At 52.8% G+C, this 22,129-nt stretch overlaps 2 protein-coding genes and 1 pseudogene across 2 annotated transcripts in view; all 3 read left to right on the forward strand.

Moving 5' to 3' along the window:
* Positions 1–22,129, forward strand: part of LOC143696047 (uncharacterized) — a 343,050-nt gene that overhangs the window by 286,013 nt on the left and 34,908 nt on the right. The gene's annotated exons all lie outside the window — the stretch shown is intronic.
* Positions 1–22,129, forward strand: part of LOC143696103 (uncharacterized) — a 136,133-nt gene that overhangs the window by 3,693 nt on the left and 110,311 nt on the right. The window lies entirely within an intron of this gene.
* Positions 1,379–16,051, forward strand: LOC143696030 (serine/threonine-protein kinase pim-1-like; annotated as a pseudogene).

The following is a 22,129-nucleotide window of genomic DNA, read 5'->3' on the forward strand; positions in this document are numbered from 1 at the left end:
ATTTCAATTATTATTTCTTTGTTTATAATTTTATTGCAATTTGTTGAGGGGATAGGAAGGAAGTTCAAGGGCAGGAACATTTTTTCCTGGCTGGGAACTGGAATTCCAGACCCTGGGAGTGTGTGCAGGACCCCACAGACTGGGATCAAATATGGGCTGGGATCAAATATGGGCTGGGATCACATGGATGGGGATCACATGGATGGGGATCGTGTGGATCAGAACCCTCCAGACCAGGATAGCCTGGAGTGGGATCAAATATGGACTGGGACTGTATGGACTGGGATCCCAGGGACTGGGACCATATGGATCAGGACCACACAGACTGGGATCAAATATGGGCTGGGATTGTTTTTTAAAGTAACTTTGTTATGTAGTTTTTATTTCTGTTGTTAATTAAGCTCAGTGAAATAGCTGCTTGTGTTAAACTGCCTGCTTGGATGGGATAACATCCAATGCACCCAGGATGAGGACACCTGTACAGATCTGGCAACTATCAGCACTCCCCGTCTGAAGGCAGAGTGCACCAAGGCCCAAAACCTGGAGGTGATAAAGAGAAGGAGCCAAAACCACAGCCAAGAAACACACATGCTCTAAAAAGGCAGACCCAGGGAGGGGCCATGTAAAATCATTCCTGGAATATGTAAAGTAGTTTATGGATATGCATGAGGGTCTATGAATATGCACCAGGCTGACGTAAGGGGAAAGGTATTTCCACTCTCCTGTGGAAATGGAAAACGTTTAATAAGGGACAATGGGAGACCAGGACCATGGAACAAAGGTTATTACGGCCGGGTGCATCTTGGCACTCAGCCAGGAGCACCCTGTTACCTTCGGGGATCCCCTGAAATACCTTTCCCCTTACATCAGCCTGGTGCATATTCATAGACCCTCATGCATAGTAAACTTTTCCCCAAAACTTGTTTCATGTTCCAAGAATTGTTTAGCATGGCTCTTCCTTGGATCTGCCTTTTCGGAGCATGCAGATTCCTTGGTTGTGGTTTTAGTCCATTTTTATCACCTCCAGTTTTTGGGCTTTGGTCCATTCTGACTGTGAAATTTAGGTTGTGGGATTTTTAGTATGTTGTGGATGGAAGCAAAATGGAGGGCCCAGTGTTTTGTCCTGGGTTTCTCCTTCATGAGTTTGGGTGGCTTTTTGTAATTGGGCAGAAATTCCACATTGCAGGCTCTTTGGGATCAGTTATTGGGTTAAAAGGGAAAATAATCTAGGTGTCAGTTCCTAATTGGATAGTTTAGTTTTAATAGACCTTGGAACAAGAGATTGTTGGCCATTTTGTGCCTTCTACTGAAAAGCTGCTGAACTCCCAGTAATGAGGCTGTTTTACTGATAAGAAATAGTAAACACTTGATTCTGAACATGAATTACTGTCTCAAGTGCCTTCAATCCAGAGCCAGTGAAACCAACAACTGGTACCCCACAGCTTGAGGTAGTGCCAAGGCAGAACTTGTTCATGCTCTTTTCCCCTGGTGATTTTCTACTCCCGTCCAGACTCTGATAGCAAAGCCGTGCTGGTGACAAAAGATTGACCTTGGCATCCTGGGGCACTTTCTGGGTGGGTGTTTGAATCTGCTTTTCCAGGCCTCGGGCTGAGCAGGGTGAGGCCGAGGCCTGGGCCCCTCCAGGCGGCGCCGGGAGCGCCCGGGGCAGCGGCGAGGGGCGGCCCTGAGGGGCGGCACAGGGGGCATTTCCCCCGAGCGGGCGGGCGGGCGGGCGGCGGGGAAAGGCGCCCTGGGCACAAGGGCAGGCACAAGGGCCCCGGCTCTCTGCAGTGCGGGCGGCCCAGCGCCAATCGCTGCTCCCGGAGCCGCTGCCAGGGCCGGGTCTCCTCCCCGCCGCTGACCCTGCACCTGCAGCGCTGCCTCCGCCTCTGCCGGGCTCCCCGGCACGGACGGCAAGGACGTGGACACGCTGCAGCGGGGGCCCAGCAGGGACACCCAGATGGTGCCAGGGCTGCAGCTCCTCTCCTGCAAGGAAAGGCTGACACAGCTCGGCTTCTTCAGCCTGGGAAAGAGACCCAGCCTTGATCCAGCTGTGGCCTTCCAGTACCTGAGGGCAACCCACAAGAAAGCTGGACAGGGACTTTGTACGGGGGCAGACAAGGACAGGACAAGGGAGCATGGATCCAAATGGAGAGAGATTAGGTTTAGGTAAGGGATTCAGAAAAAAGACTCTCCTGGAACAGGTTGCCCAGAGAAGGTGGGCATGTCCCGTCCCTGACAGTGTTCCAGGCCAGGCTGCATGGAGCTCTAGACAAGCCGGTCCAGTGCAAGGGGTCCCCAGCCACAGCAGGGGGGTTGCAGCCATGGGATTTTCCAGATCCCTTCCAAGCCAAACCATGCCACGACTCCATGATTCTGGGATACTTCCCCTCCTCATCCTCTGGCAGAAAAAGAAACTTGGCCCCAAGTTCCACACTGCAGACCATGTCTTTTGACAGCCTGCAACTGTGTCAACAGAGACAGAGATGACATTACTGACATGATTTCCCTTTTCTACTTGAAAAGTAAATGCTCTGCTCCTGTCCACTCTGGCAAAATTGTCACAAGAGGCAATTGTTCCCCATGAAATGCTTGGTCTCATGCAAAGAAGAAAGAAGCCAGAAGCCAACACTCTTCGTTATTGCTACATTGTTTTCTTTGGTTACTTCTCTAATAGGAATGACTTTGGGATGTGATTTGTTTGTTTCTCTCTTTCGTTCCTTGGGGCGCGCGGCGGCTCCTCCGTTGGGTTCGCGGGGGCAACGGAGGAACGGCCGCGAGCTCCGGCGGCTCCGCAGCAGCAGCAGCAGCAGCAGCGCTTCTCTCGATCGGTTTTCTGCTCGACTTCCCACTCGCTCGACATCCCCTTCTCCCTCTCACACTCACGCTACTCCCGTCCCGTCCCGTCCCATTCCGTCCGTGTTCCACCTCTCCCAGCCCGGCTGATGCCGCGTCCCGCAAGGGGCCCCTCGGCGGGGCCGCCCCGTGCCTGCCCCTGCCCGGCCCGCCGTGGTTCCGCCTCGGCCGGGCTCTCTCCGTCCTGGCTGTGGCGCCGCTGGAGGAGCCGCTCGCTCTGGTGCTGGCGGAGCAGCGCGGGCTTTTGGCTGCGCCTGGCGCGGGCTCTGGCCCAGCCCCGGCCGAGGCCCCGGCCCCGAACGAAGCCCCTGCCGCGGTTCCGCCCGCAGCCGCCCCGCTGCCGCCCGGCTCCCGCCCTGTGGCCGACAGCGTGGCCGGCAGCTGCCCCGCTCCGAGCTCCGCCGCTCACCAGCTCGGCCGCCGGCCCCGAGCCGCTGCAGCCTGGGGCAGCTCGGCAAACAGCAGCGCGCCGGGCGGGCGGGTGCCCCAGGCAGAAGAGCGGCAGCGCGGTGCCGCCCGCACGGGCGGAGAGGCCTCCCCTAGAGCAGCTCTAGCGGCAGGGCCCGCTGCTGGGCAGCGGTGGCTGCGGCAGCGTTTACTCCAGTCCCTGCCTCACCGACGGCGCCCCGGGAAGAGACGGGGCCGGCTCGGAGGGCGGCGGCGGGTGGCGAGCGACGAGCTCAGCCCGCCGCTGGCCTTGGCTCGCAGGCAGCCATCAAGCGAGTGACCCGGGAGCGCATCTCGGAGTGGGCGCGGCTGGGGATTGAGCGGGGCCAGCGGGAGGAGCCGGCGGGGCGTGCCGGGCGGGGCTGAGGCGAGGCCCGGCAGGGCGGCAGCCGGAACGCTGCGAGGGCAGCGAGCGTGGAGTGAGCGGGGGCCGCGCAGTGCCCCGGGCCGGGCCATGGCGAGCCGCGGCGGGGCCGGGCAGGGGCTGCCCGAGGCACAGCGCAGCATCGGCCCCGCTGACGGCATTGCGGTCCCCCCGCAGCGCAAGGGCGCCCTTGTGCCCCTGGACCTGGCACTGCTGTGGAAGGTGTCGCGGCCTGGCTTCCCCGGCATCGTGCGGCTCCTGGACGTGTTCGAGGTGCCTGAGGGCTTCGCGCTGCTCATGGAGCGTCCGCAGCGCTGTCAGCACCTCTGGTACTTCCTGCACGAGCGGCGGTTCCTGACGGAGCCCGTGGCGCGGGGGCTGTTCCACCAGGTGCTGGAGGCCATGGGGCACTGCAGCAGCCGCGGCGTCCTGCACCGCCACATCAAGGCCGAGAACGTCCTCGTCGACCTGGCCACGGGTGAGGTGAAGCTCATCGACTTTGGCTGCGGCACGATCCTCCAGGACACGTTCTACACCCGGATGTCAGGTGAGCCCAAAGCCGGGGCCCAGCTTCGCAGTGGAGTTCCTCCCTTGGCTGGCAGAGGGGGAAGAGGGAGGGAAGGAAGGAGGCAAGGAAGGAGGGGGAATCCATCTTCAGCCAGCTGCAGCCAGGTTGCTTTTTGGCAGGGCAGGGGCTGGCTGTTGTGGAACAGGAGCTGGCTGGGAGGGAGGGAGCAGCATGGGCCTGATGAGCTGTGCCCGTGTCGCATAGGAACGCCGGAGTACAGCCCACCGGAGTGGATCCTCTTTGGCTGCTACCATGGCCAGCCAGCCACCATCTGGTCCCTGGGCATCTTGCTCTATGAGCTGTTCTGAGGGCACCTTCCTTTCCACACCAATGAGGACATCGTCCGGGGCCAGCTCTTCTTCCTGCCCCGGGTGTCTCAAGGTGGGGATGCGCCTTCAAGGCACGAGGGGAAGAACGGGGTTGGGAGGGGCGGCTGGCACATAAGCGTCCTGCTCTTGCAGCTGGTGAGGAGGTGGATCTCCTGGGCTTAGCTGGAGGAGGTGGCACCTGTGCCTCTGTGCTGGTGTCCTCTGCAAGAGAGGATCGATAGGAAGCTTTTGGCTGCAGCTCTGAGCACTCCTGGTGTGGCCTGGGCGCTGTGGAATGTGGGAGAGCATGGACAGGAGCCTTGTCCCGCTGAGCTTTGTGGACAGTTGGCTGGCTGAGAAAGGTCACGTCGACATAATACCCCTGGTTAAGCAAGAAGGAGACAAGTCTAGGAGTCAGCAGTCAGTGTCCATATAAGGCAAGGACATTGTGCCCTTGATGCAACAACAGGCTAGGGAAGAGGCTCTTTTGCCAAAAATATGAAGAATAGTTTCAACAGAATAACCACAAGAATGCAGAAGTAGGCGTAGTTGGCCGATAAGTAACTAACCAATAATGAGCACTCCTTTGCAATATGTATGAGCTTTATTAACACCAATATAAATATGTGTGACTATCATTAAAGTTTGAGACTTGCTGATCAGTCATATTGCATGCCACATTTCTCCCGCCGATCCAACACAAACCCAAACTCCAGCCCTGGGATACTCTATAAAAGCCCCATGGCCCTGCCTTTGCCCTGTCTTTCAGGGGTCAGAAATGGATTCTGGAGCTTTCTGAAACCCAGACCCGTCTCGTTTGTTCCTGGCACCGGCAGCTGCAGCCTCCCTGGACACCATGAACTCTGGAGAATGGGGACAGCCAGTGGGGACAGGTCCTGGACTGCAAGATAAGTGTGTGTTCTGTTTGCCATCTGTCAGTGGTGGGGCAGTTATCTTCTGTTCATTGGGCAGTTTCTCTCTTCCACAACCAATACTCCCTCTGGGGAGGTGTGTTCCATTAATAGGCCATTAATTATTATTAATCTTCTGGTAATGGGCCACTGAGTGTCACTGCATGGCTGATTAAATGACATCATCCCATTGGGAGATGCTCCGCCCAGGCGGAGGAGCCAAGCATTCCTACCTGGATAGAATCTGAGATTTGGAACACTGTAGGCAGCCTTTTCCTCCTGGATTCCAAGAGGAGCAGCTGTCTTTCTTCTCCACGGGATTCCCAGAGGATCAGTCTTTTCCTCCTGGATTCCCAGAGGAGCAGCTGTCTTTCTTCTCCACGGGATTCCCAGAGGATCAGCCTTTTCCTCCTGGATTCCCAGAGGATCAGCCTTTTCCTCCTGGATTCCCAGAGGAGCAGCTGTCTTTCTTCTCCACGGGATTCCCAGAGGATCAGCCTTTTCCAACTGGATTCCCAGAGGAAGGAAGATTCCCAGGCCCATCTACAGCAGCCCTGGACCTTCAGAGGAAAACTCCACCCTTCTCCAGGATCCCTGCTCCAACAGAGCCACACCTGGCACTGCAGGAGGACTGCAGCCACCACTGAATGGGACTGCTGCCAGCACCCTGACCCACAGGGTGTCAGGTCCTGTTCTGACTCTGTCAGTGGGGTTTTTTCGTTTGTACTACTGCATTTATATTTTTAATTTTTCCTAAAAAAGAACTGTTATTCCTATTCCCATATCTTTGCCTGAAAGCTCCCTAATTTCAAAATTATAACAATTCAGAGGGAGGGGTTTACATTTTCCATTCCAGGGGAGGCTCCTGCCTTCCTTAGCAGACACCTGGCTTTTCAAACCAAGACAATAACAAAGTTACTTGAACACCACAGATAGAAAATCCATTTTAATCTCTGCAAAAAGCCAATATTATGTGTCCATAACAATAAACCTCTCGCTGAGTGATGGTAGATGTCCAAGTAACTTTGCTATAAAGATATAGTTTTTATTTCTGTTGTTAATTAAGCTCAGTGAAATAGCTGCTTGTGTTAAACTGCCTGCTTGGATGGGATAACATCCAATGCACCCAGGATGAGGACACCTGTACAGATCTGCCAACTATCAGCACTCCCTGTCTGAAGTGAGCTACACTTTGGTAACATCTCATGTTTCATGCATGCAGTGGGTGACAAGATGATTTAAAATGCTAATGAAATAAACTAGAACGATTTTAAAATGCTAATAAAATAAACAAGAAAGATCATTTATGTTCCTCAAAATAACAACAACAACAACAACAACAACAACAACAACAAGTTCTGGTTTAATGAAAGGTGGAATCTGTTGCTCTTCAGAGCAAAGATTCATAGCTGGAATAAAGAGTGTTCAGCCCAGCTGTTTCTACTATGAGGCCATATTTCATCCCCCCTGAAAGTCCTTCATGTTTGCACAGAAAACTGTCCCTGCACAGCCCAATGAATTCCATCACTTCAGCTGGCCAAACAACCACTGTGGTCAAGTGGGGTCTGAGCAGCTTCCAGGATCCCAAGCAGCTTCAGAAGCTTCATTTTACACCTCCTCTTCTCCCAGTGAATACCCAGCACCACCATCACTGTGGACCCATAGCTATGGATCACTGGCCTGGCCAGCACAGGGCTAATGTTTGCATCAGCCAGGAGGAGCTGCTCTGCCTGCCTGTCTGTCTCAGCCTCAGCCCTGAGACCCCAAATGCCTCCATTCTGGCCCAATCCTTCCTGGTGCTGAGCATAAGAACTCGTGCAGACAAGAGCAGGGAGGGAATCTCCCCAGCCGTTTATCACCTCAGCAACAAGACCTTGGTACCAGGCTGTTATCTGTAGCAGAAAGCAGCAGCAGGAAGGAGACACCAGATCACCAGCCCCAGGCCATGGCCCTGGTGCTGTCCTTACCAGTGATCAGTGTCTGCAGCTCTCCAGGAGCTCAGGGAGCAGGGATGCTCCTCACCATCTCATCTTACCCATGCACCCAAAGCCACGGCCAGCTGTGTGCTCCTGCCCACCAGCACATGCCAAGGCACAGCGTGGGATTCTTGGGGAGGTGTCCTCTGCAGGGCCAGGAGTTGGACTTGGTGATCCTTGGGGGTCCTTTCCAGCCCAGGATATTTTGTGATTCTAAGGCTTTGGCCAGCCCAGGTTTCAGCCACCTCCCTGATCCAGGTGTGATTGACCCCAAACCAGATCTTGCCTCTGTCTACCCTCCAGTGCAAGGAACATGTTGCATCTACCCCAGCCCCGCTGCTTGTGTCTGATGGATCATGCTGACCTTTTCAACATATTTCTTGGAGTATTATAAAGCATTACCTGACAAACAATAAAAAACAAACAAAAAAAAACCAAAAAAACAAAAAAGAAAAAACAAACAAACAAAAAAAAAAACCAAAAAAAAAACCAAACCAAACCAAAAAACAAAACAAATCAAAAAAAAAAAAAAAAAGAAAAAAACAAACCAAAAAAAACAACAGACCAGCCCGAAGAAAATCAATTTGGGTAATGATGGCCTTTTGTTCCAGCTTATCCTGCACCAAACTCCATAGATGGTAACTCTGAACATTTCCCAGACCTTCACTATAGAGCTTGGAACTGTCTCTCTGATTTCTTGGCTGTTTCATGACACGTGCATTTCTCCTATATAATCCCAGTGTTTTGCTTAGAAGCCATATTATAACTGGGAATCAATCTTCTTCATTTGAACATCTAGGACAGATTCACACATCATTTCCCCATTAACTAGGACAGACTCAGCCTTTCAGATCTTTCAGGTTTCAAGCCTGGCTGTGTTGTTTCAGTTCTTTGCTGCTGCCTGTGTTTTGTGAAAAAAAAAATTAAATAACCAGACTTTGGGACTTTCTGTTGTGGCTTGAAGAAGAACACAGGTTGTTTCATCGCTGTTGTGAGACATGTGTTACCCGGCTCATTAATTCACAACAGTTCTTGTTTTCTCTGCCTTTTTCATGCTGATGTGATACATTTGTGAAGTCCAGGGTTGTACTGCAAGTGATTAATGCTGCAGTAAAGTTTGATAAACTGAGATTCCAACAAAAAAGTGTGAAAAATGTAATCTCTAAAGTTCTGAAGCTCACATGTGACAAAACCCATAAATCACCCCAGAGGCAGTCATTATGGAGAGTTACTAACTAGATTATGCAGCTGCATTTGTCATCATTTCCCATTACGTAGAGAATAAACCTGTCAGGCTGATTTATGGCAGAGGGCTCCACAAGATGGGAACTGGCACCTGTACTGTTCTGTGGAAAACGATGAGAAATGCTGTGTCTGCTCAAGTGCTGAATGGAAAAGGAAGGAGGGGAGATAACTGTTCTTTGAAGGCACTGATTCAGGGACAAAGACTTCAGAGAGGAGTCATGCTTACACCCATGGGATGGCAGGAAGAGTACCCACCAACCTGTCCCAACAGCAGCAGCAGCATCAGAATGTGTTCTCCACAGGTGGAGGGAAGAGAGGAGAGAGGAGGTCTTTTGAGGGGACCAAAGTCAGTCATGGAGAAATCCTAGAAGCCTGGAATGGTTCGGGTCACAAGGAATCTGAAAAACCATCTTGTTCTAACCCCTGATGTGGGCCGTGACAAACTGAACAGCTGAATGCCTGGCTACTCAGGGGATACTCAAGGTTTTGGATTCCATGCCTGTGCATCTACCGTGGAGCAGCTGGGTCTGCTGGGAGCAGATGGCATCCACCTGAGCTCAGAGCAGGCCAAAAGATGGGCAGATGTGGGACTGAGCAGGGCGAGGGACATCCCTGCACAGCAGCGCTCTAACAAGAGCAGCAGTGGCCTCCTCTCAGTGCCCTTCCCCGAGCAGCAGCCGCTGAACACCATGGTGGCTACACAGATGCTTTTGGCTCTGCAATCCCTTTGTGCTCAAAGGCCACGCTGGGCATTTCACGCTGGGCTGGAAGGTCTGGCTGGGCAGGGAACAGGCAAGAGGCACTGCTGGTGTGAGCTCCATGTGCTCACTGGGGACACAAGGAAGATTCTGTTCATCCAAAGATAAACACAAGCAGCCAGTCCCTGCTAACACAGCAGTGCAACGCTGTCCAGAGCAGCTCAAATTCTCTGCCAGAACCATCCCCCTGCACCTTCTTGATCTGAAGGGGACTAGAAGTGGTTTCACTGCAGTTCTTTATTTCTGCTGTCTGATAATGGGAAAGTTTCACAGAAGTCTTGGATGGACTGGATCAGGGAATAGTCAAGCAAGAAAAACTGAGCAACCATCACCCAACGCCACTCACAGAAGAACAAGTCCCATTAGGAAAAGCACCTCAGGTGTTTTCATCGTTGATAATATGTATTCTACTCAACATTATTGATTATAATCTTTTCCATTTGGAAACTTATCAGTGGGGACTTCTGCCTGCTTTGTGAAGGGAGCCCCTGGGGCCCATCCCCTCCCAGAGGGGCTGCGCTTGCTGCCTGCCGGGGCTTTCATTGCTGGGCCCACTGGGAGCCCCTGAGCTGGGCTGGGCACCAAGGGCAGGGCTGGCCCGGCTGTGATGCCTCTGGCCCCTGTGACACCAGGGGCAGCGTGTCACAATGGGGGCAGCTGGAAAAGGCCCCCGCAGGTAACGCTGGCCCAGCACAGCCTGGGCAAGCGGTGAGTGCGCACGTGGCGGGGCTGGGCCGGGCCAGGGCCGGGCCACAAGCGCCGCACCCGGGCCTGCATTGTCCCCCTGCACCCAGGGCCAGCCCCTGGGGCCGGCGCCTTGGCCGGGGCACGGGGCTGCTGCTGCTGGCCCGCTGGCACAGGCCCTGCTGCCTGCCAGCTGCCCGGGGCCCTCTGCTTCTGCCCTCACAGCCCTGCGCCTCCGGGCCTCACTTCAGCCCCCACAAGCTCCCTTGGCAGCCCCAGTGAAAGCCTTGTCTCTCTCCTCCTGCAGACCATGGCGCACAGAGCAGTCCTGGCTGGGCTTGTGCTGCTCCTCTTCCTGTTCCCACTTTCCGTGGTGGACAGATTTCACGGGGATGGGCAGCCCCGTGCAGAGGAGATGAAAGCGGCCCCCCCAGAGCCAGCTGAGCCTGGCTGGGGACCCTGGCTCCTGGCTGCCTTGCGCTACCTGCACCAGCTCTGGCAAATTGCTCAGCCGCTGCTCCTGCTTTTGGGCTGGTGGCTCAGGCGCAGAAGGGCAGCCACGAGGCAGAGAGCAGCGGCCCAGAGAGCTGAGGAAAAGGCCAGAAGGAGGAAGGTGGAAAGCGAGCGGAGAAGGCGGCTCCTTAGGAAGAGATTCAAAGACATGGAGCAAATGCGCCGGGCCACGAAAGAAATAGAAAAGCAAATGGCCAGGCTGATTGGAATGAATAGGGATACAAACAGGATGCTGAAGGTAGGCAGGGCAGGCTCTTGGAGGAGCACAGGCAGTGGCTGTGTGAAGAAAAGCTTCCTGCTGGAGATGCTCTCTGGGCCGGCCAAGGCGAGCCGCACATCTTTGTGAGCAGCCGGCGCACAGAGCTGCGCTTGCTGCCCAGCACAGCCCTGCGCCGGGGCACAGGCTCCGGGCTCCTGACACACCCTGCCCCTCTGCCCTCTCTCTCCTCACGGGATCTGTAGTAACTGCATCTCTTTTAACCCTTTCCCATACAGAGCCTTTGCATCTGCTCGGAGGAAAGCACCATCTGAAGGAATCAGGCGCTATGATTGGAGATTGATTCAGATTCTTAAATAGTTTTGAAATATTTAAAATATCTTATTTAAAAATAGTTGTCTTTAGCAATATTTTCCAAAGTTTTTATTACTATAATGTAGATTAATACTCTTGTAAGAGATCATAAATATTTTAATAATAAGTAGGAATAAATAATGGCACTTTTCCTTATATTACATAGAACTTATAATTCATCAAAATTACCAAGAATTATTGCAGTTAACCATAACTGAAGTATACTTTATTTCTGTTTAAACCAGCAAATGTTGCTTAATCTCCATGGTCCAATAATTATTTTGTGTCTTGTTTAATATTCATATATACAGTATATAGACTGTCGCTACGAATGCCTATAATCACAATTGGTTAATTTAAATTACACTCTCTGCCCTCCTGTCTCGGGAGGGTGACTTCCCTCAGGCAGCTGCAGTCCCTGTCAAGATGCAATAAAGGCAATGCCTGAACAAACGCTGTGTCTGTGAGTGGCCATGCTGGACTCAGGTGTCAGCTGTGGGGAATTCCTGACACAGGGGCACCACAGCAACCTTGGCCATGCAGAGGCTCCTTTCCTCCCCTGCAGCAGCTGCTCCTTTGGTGCTGTGATCCAGCCTCTGCTCTGCGCAATGCCAAATGCAAGAAAACCAGGAGTGCCACCACTCAGACTGTCACTCGGGTCCCTGCAGAGCTCAGGAGCCACCATGGCTGTGTAGGTGTGGAGCCTGCAGTGGGCCATGACAGCAGGGACAGCAGGGACAGCAGGGACAGGGGGACACAGCACAGCAATCACAGCCCGGCTGCCCTGGGACAGGCCCGGCAGGCAGACAGGACACGGGGCAGGCAGGAGTCCCCATCCTCTCTGTGCCCTCCTGAGCACAGGCACATAAGGGACAGGGGCAATGGGGACACAGCCGGCCCCTCTCCTCTGGGAATATCCCACCTGCCCAGGGGCCCTGACAGAACGCAGGGGCTGAGGCTCTGCAAGGGGAACCCAAGGGTGAGCAGGAGGACCTCCAAGTTACATCTGCCCACATTCTGCATGCAAACTGCTGCGTGGAGGAGAAAACCAGAGGGGCCTTGCCACAGCAGATCCCATCTGAGGGAAGGTGTTCTCTATTCCTGCACACGGGTGCCCCATGCAACATGGAGCACATGAATGCACTTTGACACCAGATTCTCAGCCCTGCTCGAGCGCTCTGGCACAGCAGGAGCGGCCATTCCCTAATAACACACGGGTTTGCAACTCTTGTGCAAAGCAACACAAATTGTCTCTCTCCTCCTGCAGACCATGGTGTCCAAATCAGTCCCTGCCCTGCTGGTGCTGCTCCTCTTCCACTTCCCACGGCCCGTGGTGATCAGTTGGGATGAGGATGCAGAGCTGGGCAAAGAGGGCCTGGAGCAGGCTACCCCAGAGCCACCCGAGCCTGCCTGGGGACCCCTGCTCTGGGCAGCCGTGCAGCAGGGGCCCTACTGGGCTGCTGCTGAGCTGCTCTTCCTGCCTTTCTTCCTCTGCCTCAGGCGCAGAAGGGCGGCCATGAAGCAGAGAGCAGCGGCCCAGAGAGCTGAAGAAGAGGCCAGAAGGCGCAGGATGGAAATGGAGCAGAGAAGGCTTCGGGTGCCTGTGGAACATTCCCGGGTTTCTGGGGAACATTCCCAGGTTTCTGGGGAACATTCCCGGGTGTCTGGGGAACACTCCCGGGTGTCTGGGGAACATTCCCGGGTGTCTGGGGAACACTCCCGGGTGTCTGGGGAACACTCCCGGGTGTCTGGGGAACATTCCCGGGTGTCTGGGGAACACTCCCCGGTGTCTGGGGCTCTCCTGGCCCCGTTCCCAGCCCAGGTTCCCGGGGTTCAGGAGCTGCCCTGGTGCCCGGGCCCCGCGACATCGCCTGGGTGCAGTTGGAGCCCGAGGTGCAGGCGGGCGCCGCCCGCGAGGCCCTGCAGGGCTTCAGCATCACCCAGAGCAGTGCCAGGAAGATCTCCTGCGCCAAAAAGGGACCCAGCTTCCCACCCAAATCCCCTCTCTCCATCCCAAATCCTTCTTTGTGCATTCCAAATCCTTCTTCTTTCACCCCAAATCCCCTTTGCCAGCCCCCAGGGATTTTGGGGTTCCAGAGGGGTTATTGGGGTTTTTCCCAGCATTGTACCCAGGGTCTCTCTGCAGACATTGCACCTGGAGCTGCCCCAAATAAACCCCAAATAACCCCAAATTTTGGGACTGAAGGGAGGTGGGGGGAGTGATACTAAAATTCGGGGGTTTGGGGTGTTTGACCCCAAACTTTGGGAATTGGGGGGTTTGATCCTAAAATTTGGGGGTTGGGTGCAGTTGATCCTAAAATTTGGGGTTTAGGGGATTTTGACACCTCAGGCTTTGGGGATTTTTGACCCCAAACTTTGGAAACTGGGGATGTTTGACACCCCTGGATTTGGGATTTGGGGGTTTTTGTTCCCAGGATTTGGGGTTTGGGAGGTTTTTTTTTCCCCAGGATTTGGGGATCAGGGGGTTTGAGCCCCAAACTTTGGGGATGAGGAGGGTTGGACACCCCAGATGTTTCAAACCCCAGGATTTGGGGTCAGGGGGTTTAGACCCCAAACTTTGGGGGTTGGGGTGTTTGACACCTCAGGATTTGGGATTTGGGAGTGTTTGACCCCAGACTGTGGGAATGGGGGGTGTTGGACACCCCAAATGTTTCAAACCCCAGGATTTGGGGTCAGGGGGATTTAACCCCAACATTTGCAAATTGCAGAGTGTTTGACACCCCAGGATCTGGGATTTGGGGGGTTTAAGGCCTAAAATTTGGGGTTCGGGCTGGGGGACAGGGGGGGAGGTTGAGATCCCAGAGTTTGGGTCTGGGGGTGTTTGGCCCCCCCCAGTGTTTGAACCCCAGGATTTGGGGTGTTTGACCCCAATGTTGGACCTCACCTCGGGTTTGGGGTCGGGGTTGAGATCAGGGACATTCCCTGGAGCCAGCGGCGGGATCGGGATCGGGAACGGGATCGGGAAGCGGAACAGGAACGGGGACGGTCCCTGAGCCAATGCCGGACCCCAACCCCAGGGAGAGGCCCCGCCGCAGTCCCGGAATGGCCCCATCCCCACAATCCCGGAGCCCTCCCCAGGCCCAGCCCCTCCCCGGCCGCTGAACGGAGCCTCCCTCAATCCCAGCCCGCCCCGATCCGGGCCGGAGCCATCCCCAGAGCCTCCCCCATTCCCGGCCCGGACCCTTCCATCCCTTTTTGGGGCGGCTCCTGCCGCTCCCCGCCCATTTCTGGGGTTCCAAAGGGCCCCGCGGACCCTCCCCATTTTGGGGGTGCTGGGGTGGCCCCAGGGCCGCCCCGAGGGCCGAGGGGGGGATCGAAAGCCCCAAACCCGAGGGGCTCCTGGGGGTGCCCAGTTCCTCCCGTCCCCAGCCCGAAACAGATCGTGGCCAATCAGAGCGCGGGGCGCTGATGACGATCCCGTTGCCGGGCAGACACTCGGCGCACTGGCCCCGCCCGGCGATTTCCAGCGAATCAGCGCCCGGCTCGGCTGTGACTCATCGGGTGCCGGGCAGAACCCAGCGCCTCTCACAGCGCTGGCCAATCAGAGACTGCGCGGGGCCATTCCCAGCCAATCAGAGCGTTTGTCGCTGGTGACTCTCCGTGTCCAGGAGCGGAATTTGGGGCGGGGGCGGTGACCCCGGCGATGGGGATGGGGCGTGCGGGGGCAGCTGGGGCCGCACTGGTGGCACTGGGGGCGCTGGGAGCCCCCCCGGCCGCGGGGGGAGCGGGGGGCGCGGGGAGAAGGGGGGCGGGGGGGCCCCAAATTCAACCCAAGGGGGGTCGGGACCCCCAAAGGGAGCAGGAGGGGCCTGGAACCCCCAAAACCAAGCACGAGGGAGGGGATTGGGGACTGGGGGAACGATGGGGAAGGGGCGGGAGAGCGGTGGGGAAGAGGGGGATGGGACCCTCAAATTGAGGTGGGAGGGAGCTGTGGACTGGGGGAATTCCCATCAAATCCCATTAAAATCCCATAAAAATCCCATTAAATTCCACTCAATTTCCATTAAACACCATTAAAATCCAATAAAATCCTATTAAATTCCATTAAAATCCCATGACATCTCATTAAAATCCCATAAAATTCCATTACAATCCCATCAAATTCCATTAAAAGTCCATAAAATCCCATTAAAATCACATTAAATCCTATTAAAATTCCTATTAAATCCCATTAAATTCTATTAAAATCCTACTAAATTCCTATTAAAATCCATGAAAATCCCATCCAATCCCATAAAATGATCCCAAACCCACACAGAATTGGCCCTGAATGGTAAAAACCCAACAATGTGAAAAATTACCCCAAATTATCCCAAATTTACCCTGAATAACCCAAAAAAAACCCCAAATAATCCCAAAGGCACACAAAGAGCCCAAATCCCCCAAATGACCCCCATCCCATAAATGATCCCAAATCCCATAAATGGGACTGGGAGAGGGGAGGAGAGGGCAGGGAAAGGGGGAGTGGGACAAACTGGGCGAGGAACTCAAACTCTGCAGTCAGACAGAGCAGGGATTTGTGTATCCAGCGCTGGGAGCGAGGGGGATCTCTCTGGCAAAAACCCACTCGGTCTCCTTTAGCCTTCAGCTCCATTTAAAAAGTCACAATTACAACACTTCATTAGCATACTCACATTTGCATAAAGCTGTGTCCCGGTTTTACAGCCGTGTGTGGCTTCAGCGCCTGCGTCCGTTCCTCCTGTGGCGGCCCTCAGTCTTCTGGTGCTCTTTTGATGAAGGCTTCTGTCGTCCTCCTCACGCTGGAACTTTTTACCTGGACCATCAGCCCATGCCTGGTGCTCCTTGTTCTTCAGTCTAAGCTGGTCTGAGCTGATTTTGCCCTTTGCAAGCTCTGTTCAAACTTGCTCTCTCGCTCTCGGTGCGTTTGTTGTGTCGCTGGCTCTGCTCTCTCTCTTGCTCTGCTGCCTCGCTGGCTTTGCCTGCATGGGAAAAATGCATGTATTTTATGATTCGCTTTTCGCAAATATTAAAATGAATATTATATGTCTTGTGTTAGAATATTATATATATATATTATATATATATATATATTTATATTATATTATATATTATATAATATATATTATATATAATATATTATATATATTATATATTATATATATTATATATTATAGGGTTATATATTATATATCATTATATATTATATATCATTATATATTATATATTATATATTATATATTATACATTATATAATATCATATTATATATTATAAATATCTATAAATAATATATATAATATCATATTATATATTATATAATAGTATAGTAAAATATATATAATATAATATATAATACATAATAATATATAATATATATTATATATAATATAATATATATATGTATAATATATATTATATAATCATATATTATATAATTATATATAATATATATTATATATATTATACATTATTATATATATATTAATATTATATGTCTGGTGTATTAATTCTCTTAAGCAGTGTGTTAAATATAGTTTTAGGTTATAAAAATTGTTAAAATAGAAACGATGCTATGTAGGATTCTTGTTTTAAAGAAAGGACTCGCAGTGAGATAGCAGCCACAGGACACCTAAATCTTTCAGAGAAAAAGAATTTCTTGCCCTCTTATCAGAAGGAATGAACTTCTTCCCGCCTCGAAGGCACTGTTAGGATGCGGAGGAAGAAGGTGGCACTGCCCAGACAGAATCCTGTGTTTGAATGGAATTTATGCATCATGGATGAAGTGTATGAATATGCAACAGGCTGTTGTTTTTAAGGGTTAATCCTTTGTTAACGGGTGTCCCTTTTCAGGCTCGTGGTGCCCAGAAAAAGGTACCCGGACCTCCATAACCCTTTCTCTCTATTGTCTCATATTGTCCTAATTCAAATTGTCCAAATTATTATTACTCTAATTGCATTGCTATTTTTATAACCACTTTATTACTAATGAACTTTTACTATTTCAAAATCAAGTGATTGGCGTGTTTCACACTGCACATCTCGCTCCAGGGCTGCTTGTGCTGAACCTTTCCTTGCACAGCCCTGAGGATTCCCCCAGCCCGGGCTCCCAGCAGCTGCAGGCCCGGCCAGGAGGAGCAGCAGGGCCAGGGCTGGCCGGGCGTCCCCCCAGATGTGGCCCCCGCTGGTGGCACAGCCGGACCCTTGGGAGGCTGCCTCAGGCTTTATTGTCCACCAGCATCCCAGGAGGGAGCAGAAAATCCTCCTGCAGACGCTGATTCCGGAGGCTCCCAGCTCTTCCTTGTCTCCAGGAGCTTCTGCCAAGCCCCAGTGAAACCTCGGTGCCACATTGTTCCACAGCCTCACAACGCTCTCCTGGCTCCCGTGAGGTCCCTCTGTGTCCCGCTACAGCCTTGGCTCCATCAGGGTCTCCTGGCTTCCATCAGGGTCTCCTGGCTTCCATCAGGCTCTCCTGGCTCCCGTCAGGGTCTCCTGGCTCCATCAGGGTCTCCTGGCTTCCATCAGGCTCTCCTGGTTTCCATCACGGTCTCCTGGCTCCATCAGGGTCTCCTGGCTTCCATCAGGGTCTCCTGGCTTCCATGATGCTCCACTCTGTCCCAAGGGGCATCCGTGGGTCAGCTTTGGAGCCCTGCAAGATCCAAAGGTTCCCCCCAACAAACACCAGCCCAGGGACCCCCAGGATATTTGGGCTGAGCTCCCGCTGCCCAGGCACCTGCATGGAACCCAAGTGACCGCTGGGACTCCATGGAATGTCCTGGAACAAACTGTCCCTGGTCAGACAGGGGTGCCATGGAACACAGGTGCCACTGGGACATGGACACTGCCCATGGAACCGAGTGTCCATGGGGACAGAGCCGGGCCTGATGGAACACCGGAGAACATTGTCACCCAATGGAATCCATGGAACCAGGTGTCCATGGTGACACTGGAGAACATTGTCACCCAATGGAATCCCATGGAACCAGGTGTCCATGGTGACACTGGAGAACATTGTCACCCCATGGAATCCATGGAACCAGGTGTCCATGGTGACACTGGAGATCATTGTCACCCAATGGAATCCATGGAACCAGGTGTCCATGGTGACACTGGAGAACATTGTCACCCATGGAATCCATGGAACCAGGTGTCCATGGTGACACTGGAGATCATTGTCACCCAATGGAATCCATGGAACCAGGTGTCCATGGTGACACTGGAGAACATTGTCACCCCATGGAATCCATGGAACCAGGTGTCCATGGTGACACTGGAGAACATTGTCACCCCATGGAATCCATGGAACCAGGTGTCCATGGTGACACTGGAGAACATTGTCACCCCATGGAATCCATGGAACCAGGTGTCCATGGTGACACTGGAGAACATTGTCACCCCATGGAATCCATGGAACCAGGTGTCCATGGTGACACTGGAGAACATTGTCACCCCATGGAATCCCATGGAACCAGGTGTCCATGGTGACACTGGAGAACATTGTCACCCCATGGAATCTCATGGAACCAGGTGTCCATGGTGACACTGGAGAACATTGTCACCCCATGGAATCTCATGGAACCAGGTGTCCATGGTGACACTGGAGAACATTGTCACCCCATGGAATCCCATGGAACCAGGTGTCTATGGTGACAGAACCGGGCCCAATGGAACCTACTGGAACACAGGAGAGCACTGTTACCTGTTGGAACCTGGGCTGCTGAGAATTTTGGACTTTCTGAGCTGACAGACACTGACCCCCAAGAGAACACTGCATTTGACCTGAGGCTGTGGAGAAGGCTTTCAAAATGGAATGATGGAACTGGGATTATGGGTGTGGAGTTTGAATAGAAGGGTGTAATATCACATGGTGGACAACTTGGAGTTTAAGGTTTTAGAATATAGTAATACATATAAAGCAAGATGGAGGTTTTAGGGCAGAGGCTGATCCTTCTTCTTCTTCTCCTTCTTCTCCTTCTTCTCCTTCTTCTCCTTCTCCTTCTCCTTCTCCTTCTCCTTCTCCTTCTCCTTCTCCTTCTCCTTCTCCTTCTCCTTCTCCTTCTCCTTCTCCTTCTCCTTCTCCTTCTTCTCCTTCTTCTCCTTCTTCTTCTCCTTCTCCTTCTCCTCCTCCTCCTCCTCCTCCTCCTCCTACTCCTCCTCGTCCCTTATGTTGGGCACGGGTGATTGGTTATTGGGTTAAAAGTAAAAATAATTTTGGTGTCATTTCATAATTGGACAGTTTATCCTCAAAAGACCTTGCAGAGAGACAGATGGGGCTCCATTTTTACCTTGTTAGCGAAGTGCCACAGAACTCACAGCTTGTGAGACTGTTCTAGAGACAAGAGCTAATGAACACCTGAGTCCAAACAAGAAATGCTGTCTTGGGATTTCATCCCGACCTTGGCAGAAAAGAAGCAAAAGAATTGACTGTTACCCCACGGAATCTCATGGAACCAGGTGTCCACTGTTTCACGGTGCAGCCTCAGAGAGTGGTGAGACCCTTGTGGCACCACAGAATATTCTGAAACCACGGCTCCCATGTGAGAAACCTAGGCTTTATGAAACCAAGGACACCGCTGGGATGCAATGGAATCTCAAGGAGCCAAGGGTCAGCTGTCAACACATCAGCTTCTCAGGAAACCAAGCAAACAGTGTGACACAGAGAGGGGCCTCATTGGACCCAGGAGACCATGGTGACACCGTGGTGGGATCTCATGGAACCAAGTGTGAATTGTTACAGGACCCAGGAGACCATGGTGACACCGTGGTGGGATCTCATGGAACCAAGAGCCCAGAGTTTCACGGCTCAGCCTCATGGAGCGCTGGAGACCATGGTGTCCCAAAGGGAACACATGGAACAAAGGCTCCTTAGTGACACAACAGGGCCTCATGGAATGCAAGAGATCATCCTGATGGAATGGAAACTCATGGATTCAAGGGTCCACTCTTTTGCTGCGTGGCCTCATGGAATGCTGGAGACCATTGTGGCACCATGGAAATGAATGGCACTAAAGCTCCACTGTGACCCAGCAGGGCCTCATGGAACCAAGGACACCGCTGTGATACAATGGAATCTCATGGAACCAAGGTCCAGTTGTGACAAAGCTGGGCCTCATGGAACCAAGGACACAGCCATGATGCAATGGAATCTCTAGTATCCAAGGATCAATTGTTAACACATCAGGTTCTCATGAAACCAAGCAGAACATTGTGACACAGGGGAATCTCATGGGAGCAAGGCTCTGCTTTGATCAAGTGGGGCCTCATGGGACACAGGTGCCACTGGGACATTGTCAGGCCTGGTAGGAACAAGACACCACTGTGTCAGACCAAGGCCTCATGGGACCTAGGAGAGCCCTGTGACACGATGGAACCTGATGGAACCAAGGGCCCATTGTGACACGGCAGGGTCTCATGGAACCCCTGTGCCACTGGGACATTGCCAGGGCTGGTGCAAGCAAGGTTCCACTGTGACAAAGGCAGGCCTTGTGGCACCCAGGAGACCATTGTGGGACAATGGAATCTCATGGCAGCAAGGCCCCATTGTGACAAAGCGCGGCCTCATGGAAGCCCAGTGCCACTGGGACATCTCCAGCCTTGGAGGAAGCAAGTGTCCATTGTGACACAGCACAGCCTCAAATCACAGGAGAGCAGAGGGATGCCATGGAATCGTGGGGAACCAAGTGTCAATTCTAAACACAGCAAGGACTCATGGAACCCAGGAGACCATTGTGATGCTGCACTTTGTCACAATGGGGCCGTGCTTCTATGAGGATCCATGGGCCCACAATGTTCTCCTGGGTTCCAGGAGGCCCCGCTGGGTCACAATGGCCCCTTGCTCCCACGAGCCACAGCATGGTCCCCGTTGCCCCTGGGTTCTGTGAGGCCCTGCTGCGTTCACAACTGACACTTGCTTCCATGGGATTCCATTGCGTCACAGTGGCCCCCATGTTTCCATGAGGTTCTGCTGTGTCACAGTGGACACTGGGTTCCACAAGAGCTGGCAATGTCCCAGTGGCACCTGTGTCCTGTGGGCCCCACTTTGCCAAAGCAGAGTCTTGGCTCCATGAGATTCCAGGCTGTCCCAATGTTCTGCTGAGTTCCACGAGGCTGTGCTGTGTCACAATGGACACTGAGTTCCACCTGCCCTGGCAATATCCAAGTGGCCCCTGGCTTCCATGAGGCCCCGTTGTGTTTGCAGGTGACACTTGGTTCCCCAAGATGTCATTGTCACGCCGCTCTCCTGGGCGCCCTGAGGCCTTGCTCTGTGTGAGAAATGACCGCTACTTTTAAAATTTTAAGGTTGATTCAACCTTGAAAAAAATGACAACAAAGGACTGAAACAGGAGAAATCACAGCACTGGGAGCCCTTCCCCACCCCGTGGCTATCAGCCACATGGCTCCTTCACAAATTGGCTGCTCCTCCTTTTAGACTTTTGGTGTTGCACCAGGTAATCCTAGCCCCACCCAAAGTCTGTCAGGTAACTCTTTGTGGCCGTCCATTGGTGGAGAATGCTTTCTTGCACCCTGACTGGAGAGCAGGTGTGGCCATGCCTGCCTTCCAGTGACAAACCTGCCCTCCCCAAATGCCCCAACCACCAAGGCCATTACAAGGGGAGGGGAAAGAGGACTATGGGGGACAGATGACAATAACATCACTACACATCTTAACACACACATAGGATCTATCTCCTCACTGTGAGACCCAACTATGACATTACTCATCTGTAACACTGTGCAATAATGGAGCCTTGTTCCTGCCAGGCCTGGCAATGTCCCAGTGGCACCTGTGTCCCATGAGGCCCCACCTGGTCAAAGCAGAGCCTTGGCTTAACAACTGACCCTTGTTTCCTTGAGATTCCATCTGTGAAAAACACGTTCACTCTCCTGTGAAAATGTACAAAGTTTAATAAAGGACAATGGGAGAGCAGGACCATGGAGCAAAGGTTATTA

The sequence above is a fragment of the Agelaius phoeniceus genome, chromosome 28 (genome assembly GCF_051311805.1).
Source record: "Agelaius phoeniceus isolate bAgePho1 chromosome 28, bAgePho1.hap1, whole genome shotgun sequence".
Lineage (NCBI taxonomy): Eukaryota > Metazoa > Chordata > Aves > Passeriformes > Icteridae > Agelaius > Agelaius phoeniceus.